Consider the following 12,317-nt stretch of genomic DNA (forward strand, 5'->3'; position numbering starts at 1 on the left):
ATTCCATGACGACGATGACGTACACCCTCACTAAAATGATGTCATTTTGACACAGCCGTTTTGATGCTCAAAACAACGTCGTTTTTTTATATAAAAAATGATTTCAATGAGATTCAAACCATAGACCTCTAAAAATAAAAGTTAAACACCCAACCACCAAGTTAGCTTAATAACTTGTTAAAAACTTAACAAAACTATTATAAAACTTAAATAATAATTTTGAATTTTGAATTTTTATAAACACAGCTTAATTGTCGTCTCCTTCATTTCTTCTTCAACAAAAACCCTAAAAATGGAAGCTTCCTCCCATCATCATCTTCTCCATTCTTCCTTTCCTTACATCAACAACCACAAAAACTCAAAATTTCCCAGTTTATTTCAACGTCATTGTTAAAAAATGGAAGCTTTGCAGAGAAACTAAAGAACATAGTCAATACCAATGTGAGAAGGTGAGGGTGGCTGGCAAGTTTTAGGGTGGGAAAGAGTTTAGCACAGTCAATACCAATGTGAAAGCTGCACATATACCCAAGTTTAGCAAATCTTTCACCCGCGTAGGTATATTTCAAGCGAAGAGTGTGGCCAGGATGAAAAGGATGAGCAAGTGTCATTGGTATCTTATCATTGCATTCAATATGAAGATAGAACTTGAATCTTTTTTTCGAAACAACCGTAGCACACTCCCGATAGATGTTTTTCACACCAGAAACAATCCAAGAATTCTCCATGTATCTTCCTATATTTGACGAAGCTTAGCTTGTGAACGTGGCTATAATGCTGGATTGTATTTTTCTTCCCATTTTTAAACCTCAGCTGCTCTTCATCTTTAGGAAGCTCACCACTGGTCGAAGAAGCACAAGCAAAATCAAGTTAGAAATCGCAAGAAACACAACTGTATCTATAGCAAACAGATATATACAAACATTTATCACAATGACGTTGGAATGAACTGAGAAAGTTTGAGTTTTTGTCGTTGTGGATGTAAGGGAACAGAAGAATGGAGAAGATGATGGTGGGAGGAAGCTTCCATTTTTAGGGTTTTGTTGAGGAAGAAAGGTAGGAGATGACTATTAATACGTGTTATAAAAATTAAAAATTCAAAATGTTATTTAAGATTTATAATATTTTGTTAAGTTTTTAACAAGTTATTAAACTAGTTTGGTGGTTGGGTGTTTAGTTTTAATTCCCTAAAAGTTTATGTTTCGAATCTCATTGAAATCATTTTTTCCATCAACAAATTGGGGAGAGAAAAGAATCTAACATATTCAAGCTTGAAAGCCGATCGATCATCAATCGAATTTTGGATATCCGGTCGTAGTTCCCTTTACCTTTCGATCCCATAGATGGGACATAGGTGGGTAGAAAAAATATGCTCTCATTCTTCTGTAGAAACCTGCATTCCATATAAGAAACGCTCTGAATCAATTCTATATATATAAACTGAAACAAAATGGGTGTTCTAAACAACAATTATTGTTACATATTCCAACAAGATTTATGGTGATGATTATACAATCTATGTGATCTTGGCTCGAGATGCAGTTATTCGACTAACATTATATGCTTTCGACTAAAATAGTTGATGATAATGATGCAAACTTCGACCTATCGTTCATTGATTTTGAACCAGAGTTTAAAAGATTAAATGGTCCATAAATAGTATAAGATGAATTCAAGGAGGAGAGGTTGATACTTGTGAAAATCCATCAACTTCTGTTGCAGGTGGGTTAATGTTTCCAATTCAATTTTCACCTAAGCCAATAGCTCAGGAAACTTAACTGCAAAGCCAAAAAGATAACATTCACAAAGATATGATTTAGAAAAAATGAAAAGTTTAAGTTCTAAAATGTACAAAACTGATAGTTTAGGTACTAAACGCGTCAAATTTTTAATGGCGGGTACTAAAATGAAAAAAAAACTAAACATTAGATATGATTTAGAAAAAAATAAAAGTTTAGGTACTAAAACGGACCAAAATTTATAGTTTAGGTACTAAATGCCTAGTTTACCCTATAATTAATCACGACCGTTTGAAGGTGTTAACGAATTTAAAAGTAAACTTACGTGCCATCCTTCTTGGACCTGTATTCAAGGTACCTTGTCAAAATATCATCAACATTTGGCGATCGAGGAAGTTTAACAAGCTGCAGAAAAGATGGCTTATAGCCACCAAACCAGATTATCATTATACCAGGGTTACAAGCGATATCATTAAATGGCCCTAACTGTGTTCAAGGTACCAAGGGACGTTTGAAGAAGTTCATCAGGAATCAATGGTCGACTCCATGTACAAAATATACTCAGTATAGTGACGGGGCCATTCAATCACCTTAGAATGCCAATACAACATTAGGATTTGCCGAAAGTTCAATACAACCTCTACATTAACCAAAAGATAAAACTATACCTAATACAAGAACTGAAAATCACATGAAAAAATATTTCGATGTGATAAATTTTAATAAAGAATATATTTTATTATAATTCGTCGTCGAATTTAAATAACTTTTTTATTAAAATTCATCATCTCAACCTAACAAATTACATGAACACTGTAAACAAATTATTGTACGTCTGAAAATAAACTTATACTTACCCTATCTTTTTCAAATAATTTACTCGTTTACTGTATTGAAATAACACTTTAAATATCAATCAGTGACAGAATAGGCTCTGAACCCAAAAATGTTAAACAAAAGCTTCTTCTTGTTGGCTCCATAAAAGAAAAACAGAAAGTCCGAGAAAATGATGGAAACCATGCCTTGTAAATTGGGATTGAGCCCAATTTTATTAAACAAATGGACCAAAACCCAGAGAATATTATTCTCTTTCTTTCTTTTTTTTATTGAATGAGAGAGAATTTCTTTTAATATTCTACAAAATCCGGGGGGGGGGGGGAAGACGAAGAAAAACAAAAAAAGAAACGGACCCTTTGCATTACAGAAAAGAAACACTGGGGTTTTCTTCATTTCCTTTCCCTGCACCCAAAGCCTCACCTTCATTGATTTGTGTTCAACCTCTTTATCTACAGCTGAGGTATTCTTTTTTTCAATTTGACGGCCGAAATTCTCCATTTTTTGTTTTATGTATTTTGTTGGATATTTGAATGTTTAAAAAAAAAAATCTTTTTCCAGTTTTATCTATGTATTTTGTGGATATCTGGATTTTTTTGTTTCGAGAATGTAGATTGTTGGCCTTAAAATATTTATATAGCAAAGGATGGAAAAAAGAAGATAAAATCAGGGATTTTTTTCAGAGGTGTTGAGAAAGCAAGGGATTTAGTTTGGGATATTGTGAAAAGTTCAATGCAAATTAAATAGGCGAATTTCATGCTTAAATAATTGATAATTGGAACTGAATGTTCATCTTCTTTATCATGTTCGTTCTTTTATCAATTGCTATGACATTAGGGTTCTTTAGAGTCCTGAATAGTTGAGTAGCTGATTTCAGACCTGGTGCAAAGAAGTAAACATGAATTGGGGATTATCTTCTATTTGAATTCTTATAACATCTCCAGAAATATGGCATTCCACCGCCATTGGGTAGTCAAGCTCTGGATTAATGTTCCTAATCCTATCGATGTTCCGGTTCCTTGATAAGGTAGCGCATGGACGCTAGACTTATCTTGAGATGTTGAAAGTATTTAATGTTTTACTCCTGCCTAGGGTAGTCTGTGTTGGTTCCGATATTCCATGAAAATTTTCTTTATGTTTATATTGCTAATTCTTTATGTTTGTTTATTCAAGAATTGCAATTGGTTCATTGCATTGTCTTGAACTACCGGTGACTTTGGGCATCTATGGCCGGAATTGAGCAACACGAGGCAAGTGATTGTGCTTCATCTCTGATAGATCAGCTTTATAAGGCGGTTCATGAACTTGAAGCTTTCAAGGATGATTCAGAGAACAAGTTCATTGGACAGAAATCGAACCATATTTCCACTATCCAGGCGAAGTTAAAGAAGAAATCGGAGGAGCTAGAAACTAAGGAAGGAATACGAGGTGAAGGAAGCTGAATCTCTTGCATTGATTGTTGAGAAGGAGGCAATTGTTGCTGCTAAGGAACAAGATTACTTAGACCGTGTCCAGGAGCTGAAAGATGCTGCTGTTGCTATCATTGCTGAGGCACGTGCAAATTCCAGTCAACGATTGCATATTCTCTTGATGCTGGGGAAAACGAAGACACCAAGGTAAGCAGTTCTGTTGGTGATAAAAACTCCCCTGATGAGGACTTTCCTTGTAAAACAAGTGAAATACTGAAACATGGCTGCCATTGTTAAGCCATGTCCAGAGCTGACAAACTTTAGTGAGCAAATGAATGCAAAAGGACTTCGGAATTTCATAACAGCGAATCTGAAATTTTCTTAATGACATTGTCGGGAACTTCCCCTTGCACTTGAAAGTGCAGCGAACCAGCCCGTTTGGTGCTGAATTCACTGGAGGGGTTTTACCCTCCGGATGAAACAACTCAAACGGTGGATAAGACGGAGGCCTCCCTTCAGGGCATGCGCAAGTCCTGTGTCGTCTTATTAGAAGCCATGGCTAGCTTTTTGGCCAAATTTGACCCCGACAATACTCACCTTTTGAACCCTGAAATCAAGCTGCTAGCCAAGGCAATTGCTGATGAGTGGAAACCTAAGTTGTCTAATGCAGGCAGTGGGGCTGCCATTGACAATTCATTGGAAGTTGAAGCATTTTTGCAGCTCCTTGCTGCTTTTAAGATCGCTTCGGAGTTTGAGAAAGAACAACTCTGCAAGCTTGTTTTGTAGTTGCTCACGCCGGCAGGCACCTGAGCTTGCTGTTCCCTTGGATTAACACCGAAAATGCCAGGTCGGGTATGGAGGCAGGACCATTGTTCCATACGATGAATCTGAAGTCAACACTAATGTATTTGTGTCTTCCTGATGGCTATACCACTGTTTTCTGTTGATTTGCTAAACCAAGTCTTACTATGGCAGGTCTTGTTGAGTTTTGATTAACAGCGGGAGACAAGTCGATGCAGTACGATTATTCATGCATTCCAGCTTACCGAAAGGTTTCCTCCTGTGCCCCTCCTGAAGATGTTCTTGAAAGATTTGCGGAGAAACTCACAAGGAAGGGTGGGGGCTCTCGTGGTGCTGATGGTTCACAGGTAATGTATGCTTATACCGAATGATGATCCGTTACTATGATTTATCTCTACAGTAAAATACCAACCGGTGATTTCTTCATATACAGGATGACATAAATGCACGAGAACTTGCTGCCTTGAAAGCCGTAGTAAGATGTGTTCAGGACTATGGTCTAGAATCAGATTACTCCTTGATCCCTCCAGAAAAGGTTGGCTCAACTCGAGAAAGCAAAAGCAGACTCTAAGAAAAGAGGGGGAGATTCCAGTAAATATCACCCACGGAAGAAATCAAGACCCAACAGTGGATTTCGAGGATTTCGGGGACCTCCAGGTAGGCAAGCTCCACCGGTTTACAGCCAAAGAACTGCCTTTACAGGGATGCCGGAAAGGTATCTCATGCCGGTCCAAACCCCTGCAGTTATCAAGTCCCGAACCAACCGTCCTACACCCCTCAAGCCAATGAAAGATTACTACTATACTCAAGATGACAAAATTCGGACGTCATACAATGCAGCTACATCTAACTATGGAAGCTACAGTGGCGGCGGATTGCAACCATCACAGCAGCCATTTATTTTTTTTTGTTGTTTATTAAAGTTCACCATAGATGCATGATCAGTTCATCAAAGATTTTTTCCCCCGATGTGAATTGTGATGCTAACTGATAATATTAAATTTTAAATTAACAGGTTTTTATTAGTTTCTACTATACTCATCTTTTTTTTCCGTTTAAATCTTAAATTAACAGATTTTTATTAGTTTCTAATATCTCATAAGCAACATTTCGGACCTGCAATTTTGTATCAAAAATATAACACTAAATAAAGCTGAGGAGCAAGAAAAAGGCATTTCATTTTCAATCTAAAGGAAGTTGGAATTCCTCGGCCGCTTCTGGCTCAAGTACGCGAGGCTTATTAAACACGCCGATTTCCTCGGCACCACCTTAGCGCTTCGCCCATAAAGCCTTCTCGAAAGCTTGAAAATCACTAAGGCCCCCATTGTCACCGACGGCACAAAACAACATCGGGATTTACTTAATCTTAGCTTTGCATTATGTTTGGTTCTCCCTACCCGCCAATAAATCTGATTCTGTCTTATTGATCTTTGCTTCAAGGTCCCCAATCTCCATCTTAAAATCAAAATTGTTCCTTCGACCAACCATCGCAGCTCTTTGGCAACATGTAGAAGTCTCAATTCCTCATCACCGTGAACAGATTCAACGTCTTCATCGCAGCTTTTACAAATGAGACAAAACTACTCTTATCCAACCAAAAATTGAAACACGGAAAGGCTTACGTCCCCAATTACCGTATCCTCTTCAAGTATTACTGCATTATGGTCGAAAAGAGAGTTCGCCAACAATTTCTGTACTGTCGCAGGAAACATCAGAAATCATTAGAAACTAAAAACGATCAAGCCTTACAAATGTCGCATTATCCCTGTTATTCGACCAGTAAACGATCCACCCGCCAACGGTAGATCCACTAAACCATACTGCTGTAGAAATTCCTAAAATAACCTATAACCCTGTAATTGATGGACGCTCCAATTTTCTCCTCCGAGTGAATGAACGCTTTGAAGTCTCCCCACACACCACGAAATTGAAAGATTGGCAATTGAATTTAACAGCTCACTGAGAACTCCTCTTTCCTCCCCATCAGCTGACAGACCGTAAACATCTAGAACCGCATGTCGAGTTCTTGCTGGGAATGAACCGACTAAGGCAATGAACCTTCTGCTCACAATCCTCGAGGATACTACAAAAAAATTAGGGTCCCAAAGGCACATAAGACCATCAGCTGAACCATCCGCCGGGCTAAAAACCCAATCCAGATTCCCTTAACCCCATAACGTTCTACACATCGACACGTTCACTTCAGCCATTTCGTTTCCTGAAAGAAAACATTTTTGCCTTTGACTTTGTAATTAAGGTTTTCACCGCTCTTACTCTCCCTCCTTCCAAAGCCTCTGACATCCAGTGATTAAAGATAGATTCATTGGAGACCGAGAATAAAACCTGAAAAATCTCCTCTGCTTGCCGTCATTCAGACCGCCTACTTCGACTTCCAGAGCTCTAACTTTTTCTGACATCGCCCATTTGCCACAGCTACTCACCTCCCAGACCGCATCGCTTACCTCACCTCCCAGACTGAATCGACTTCCTCTCCAATTTCATCGTCGGCCCAACCACCCTTTGGTTATGACTCGGGCAGTCCGATGTTCTAAAGATTCTCTAATATGCCTCCTCATCTCCTTTCTAATCACTGCAGGGCGAAGCGCTCCCTTCCTTACGTAACCAGCACCAAATTGAACTACCATAAATTGACGAGCGATGGTTTAAGCTATCAGATACGATCTCCCAAGACCCTAGCTTTGTCTTAGTTCAATACCAATAGCCGAAGATAAGTTTTCTCCATAAGGCCTACTTGGTTTCGAGCCCACCCAGGCAAGCAATAATTTACCCCATCTTCTTTCAGGTCCACTGTTGCCATAGAGTTGTCAGGCCTAAAGTCAAAGTATTTGATCCTCGAGCCCACTCCAATAGGGAAATTGTCCACACAATCTCTGGTACTATAACATGACCTCTAATTTAATATCCACATGCAATCCTAAATGGTTACTATAAAATTAATTTAATAATTTGATAAAATATATCATTATAACTTTTAATAACCGAAAAACAATTATTACTTCGTAAAATTAATTTAAGATCTTTTTAACCTAGGATTTGCATATGCCCAATAAGGAAAGTTGGTACACGTATTTACTTGCTGATCAATTTCTAGGATTTGCATGACCAATAAGGAAAGTTGGTCCACATATTTACTTGCTGATCAATTTAATTAATATTCAATTCGTTAAAGCAGAGAATATTTTTTTCCTTAATTTATAAATAATGCATGTTGACTAAAAATCAATTTAAAATTCATATCTAATTAAAATATCATAAAAATATGATCAAACATGCCATGCGTTTTGCTGAGGATTATATAACTTTTAAATGATGGTAAATATTTCATACACAACCCTTTCAACTTTCCTAACTCTAAGGATTATATAAACATTTAAATACAATAAATGCATCCAAATGAGTCTGGATTGATTGCTTTACAAAGGAACCCCGAGTGTACCCGTTTACTGAGTGCGCATCCTGAAACATTCGGCTGCCCTCACTTGAGAGAAGTAAGGATGGGCCTGCAGCATGAAATTAAATTGTATCACATGCCAAGCAATGGGGGTTCATTACTACGTTACTCGAACTCAGCTGTACGCATCGGACACCAGAATGATCGGATTTTTTTAAAGCCTTTTCATGTATTGGGAGAGTCCTTGAAAATCATATACCCAATTCCATTATTCGGACGAGTGTTAGCACGTATAGACCTACCATGGCTTCTTTCGCAGTTAGCCTGTCCTGATGGTCGTACCGAAGCAACTTATCAAGCAAATCGATAGCCTGAAAGTCAAAGAGCTCAAAGAATGAAAGTTACTATTAACATTTAGTTTACTGTAACGGAACTTATAGTATTCAACTTCCTAATAGTATGCTTCTAGAAGAAAAATAACCTCTGGAGAAACAAGATGCTGATTATCTGCATTAATAAATTTGGACCAAGGTTTGCAGCTGTGCCTGAGAAACAACATACCAAATACGTTGAGAAAAATCCTGCACTATGTTGCTTGACTCTTCAATTTTTTTCAAAAAACCCATATCAAGCATGTATTCGGATATAGGTATTGGGATATGACCCTCCAAGAACCCTCCAAGTATATATAAAAACTTCGAAACAATTAAGCAACCCATGCCAGACACATACCCGTACCAGACACTCACGCTGGAGACCGAGTAACATTGAACCTACATATTGGACATATTAATTCTTAATATACCTTCCAACAAGAGCATCAAGTTCAAGATCCAGCTCTAAATGGTTTGTTCAGATATGCATTTACCCGTCAGTTCCTAGCACCTGAAGTTACATTAATGACAGTCGAAAGCTTAGTAGCATCAGCATAAACTGGCAAAACTTTGTTAAGAAAGCCGTAAAGTACACCCCCTTATCCCTTATCCCTTATCAAGTAATGACTATGAAGAAGGAATAAATAATTAAATCTAAACCTGCATGGATAATGCTGCATCTACAAAGAATAGCAATAAACAGCACTAGCTGAAAAGGTGTGCAGAGTAGATCACAAAAACAAGATGGATAAATAAGTTGGACGGGTACAATACATTATCTAGATTAATACGTTACTGGTAAAGTCGATTTAACAAGACAAATGATTAGGAAAATAAATATTCAGCAACAATAACATCTGCCAATCTGCAGGAGCATATTACCTTGGCAATTTTAACTAGATCCTGGTTGTCATGGCCGTAGAAGAATGGTTCCTTCTGGAATATCTACTCAATCAAGATCGTAATTACACTATTAGGCACCCAATATAGAAGTTTCAAGTCAAAGCTTAATGCATTTAAACTAGAATAAGAATATTTCTCACCATTGCTGCGAACATACAACCAATGCTCCACAGGTCCAAGGAATAATCATAGTCCTGCAAATCTACCAGAAGCTCAGGCCCCTTATAGTACCTGAGAAGGAGGGAAATTAAACTTCTCAGAATTGAATCTATATTGTATCTGACACAGTAAACCGAAGGAAAACACTTGGAACTGTATTAAGATTCAAAAAAATGCAAATCTGTTTATTTGTGTTGTTCTTAAAAGATTATAGGTCTTTCCTCCTTTCTAAAAGGTTCTTGTATCAAAGAATAGCATAATCTAAAGGACCTGAACTCTGGAGCTTCTTCTCATCCTCGAATGGTTGAAAGTAATAGCACTTGTCTATAAAAAATATAATAACAATAATAAAGCAGCAGTACTATTCAGGCATCCAGCTAGTTCTTTAAAAATAAATAAACGTGGTACTATCTAATTTCTCACAGATTGTCTTGGTTAATGAGTTTTGTACTACATTTTGCATCGATACGAATGTAATGCAAAGCAAATTCAGATAGGAAAGCCACTTCAAGGTATAGCACAGCAAGCATACATGTAATTCAACACAAATAATTTCTTAATTTTTTAGAAAAGGACAATATCTAATGCTAGTCTGTTTCAATGTCACCATTAAATAAGCAATCTTGAAAATTAAAAAAGTATACAGGGGGAAAGTTGGTCATATGATTCATGATGTTTAATGTCTTCAAAGCATTACCTGGAACCCACACGGACACTATACTCTTTCCCAGGATGGTAAAACTCCGCAAGTCCCCAATCTATCAAGCGAAGTTTGCACAACTCATGATCTATCATGACATTGTGAGGCTTGACATCTCTATGCATTATTCCTTGCGAATGGCAGTAATCTAACGCCTACAAAGCAAAGAAATATCTCCTTATCATTCTTTAATGCAAACATGCAAGTCAAGAACCCTCCAACAAGCAATCACTAAATAATATCATGATGGAGCAAAATTCAATACATTGAAAGTTAGGATGAGGAACATAATGTTACCTTGAGAAGTTCATATATAGTAGCGAATGTCATAGTCTGTCAAAGTTGGGTAGAGAACTTTGAAATCTGTACTGTTGACATACTCAAATATCAAGCTTAATGTTTTTTGAGCGCGGATCTCTCACGATATCAAGAAGTTTAACAATATTTGGACCACCACATAGATTCTGAAGGATTTAATCTCTCTCTTTATCTGCCAATAATAGCAATAATAATAAATAAGCTTATTTCTATAATGTATAGCCAATGATCTCCAATAAAATCCCATGTTGACATATTTGGGCAAAGGTACAAGGATTATTACACTAAGTACATATATTTCTCTTTTTTAAAAGAAATTTAACATACTCATGTCAAAGACATGCTCGTATCCAACATTCACATCCAAATCCAAGTAAAATAGTCTAATTGATATTATGCCTTAAGATTTTCTCATATAAATTTACTCGAACCCTGATCAATTTGACAGATAACAAAAGTACTAACCTTCTTTTTCCTGACAGGCTTGAGGATCTTGATAATACAACGCTCATTGTTGTTGACATTTATGCCCTCAAAAACCTCACTGTATTTTCCCCTTCCAACTTTTCGAACAACGTCATAATCATCTTGATCACTAAAAGAGAAACACGAAAAAGAAAGGGGGAGGGGGGAAGGAATTTACACCAATCATGAACTGAATCAAACAACAAAAAGATTCGGATTATACGTAAAATGTTACACAAATTATCAGAGGAAACACGATTAGTAAGATTCAAAGATCTCGTTAACTTAATTCCACAAATCCTGAATAGGCATTACTCGACGAAACCTAATGTAACTTTCAACTAAGACAATCAAAGGGAAAATCCAATAATCAAGGAACTTTTCGATGAATTAATTTAAAAGTTACCCCCATTGAACTCTGAGGGACTCGTAATCCCAGTAAACAATGATATGATTGTAATCATATACTTGTTTTTTTACCCGATTTATTAAATAAATACATTATCATTATTATTCCAGCTTTCTTTATTGTGTATATAAACGAACTATATTATGATAAAGTCCAAAGATAATATGATTATTTTTAAAAACATTTAATCGAATATTATTTTGGGCTTAGACAATAATAATGTATTAAAATTAAGTATAGTTGATTGATGACAAAGTATTGTCATTTACATAGATATATTAAAATCAACACGTATGTTTTAGAGAACAACATACTTAGATTGACCTATTATGAGTATATTTCTTGAAATAGTATGTGATAGTCACAATATTACTTATAGTGATAACTAAAAATACGATCTTCGGGCTTGAGATTATCATCATCTCAACATTGTGAGTAGTATATTTTGATGAAGTCAAGCGTCTATTATAACTCATTGTATTATAAAGATTGGTTTTGGATATACCATAATCTATGTAGTGGGATGTAGTTAATCAATATATAATTGCTCCTCCTCCGTAATAGGAACAATATCATTGGTTACTTAATTGGGCGAGACTCGAAATATATGATTGTACTCAAATAAGTTGATATAAGATATCATCCTTATTCGTTTATCATAATCTACTCAAAATATAAAAAAAAATATTAGACGAATTATAAGTGTGATTATTCCATAACTTGCTTATATTCAAAATATAAAAGACAAAGAACATACATGAAAGATTAATTACATAAATGTTATATTAAATTCATAA

The 12,317-nt window shown here is 36.3% G+C and overlaps 2 pseudogenes; one reads left to right on the forward strand and one right to left on the reverse strand.

The window, feature by feature from the left end:
* Positions 1-3,790: 3,790 nt before the first annotated feature.
* On the forward strand, positions 3,791-5,739 carry LOC120137698 (annotated as a pseudogene).
* Positions 5,740-8,122: 2,383 nt separating this feature from the next.
* Positions 8,123-10,722, reverse strand: LOC120137970 (annotated as a pseudogene).
* Positions 10,723-12,317: the final 1,595 nt, after the last annotated feature.

This window comes from Hibiscus syriacus, unplaced genomic scaffold (assembly GCF_006381635.1).
Source record: "Hibiscus syriacus cultivar Baekdansim isolate YM2019G1 unplaced genomic scaffold, ASM638163v2 tig00110676_pilon, whole genome shotgun sequence".
NCBI classification, from domain to species: domain Eukaryota; kingdom Viridiplantae; phylum Streptophyta; class Magnoliopsida; order Malvales; family Malvaceae; genus Hibiscus; species Hibiscus syriacus.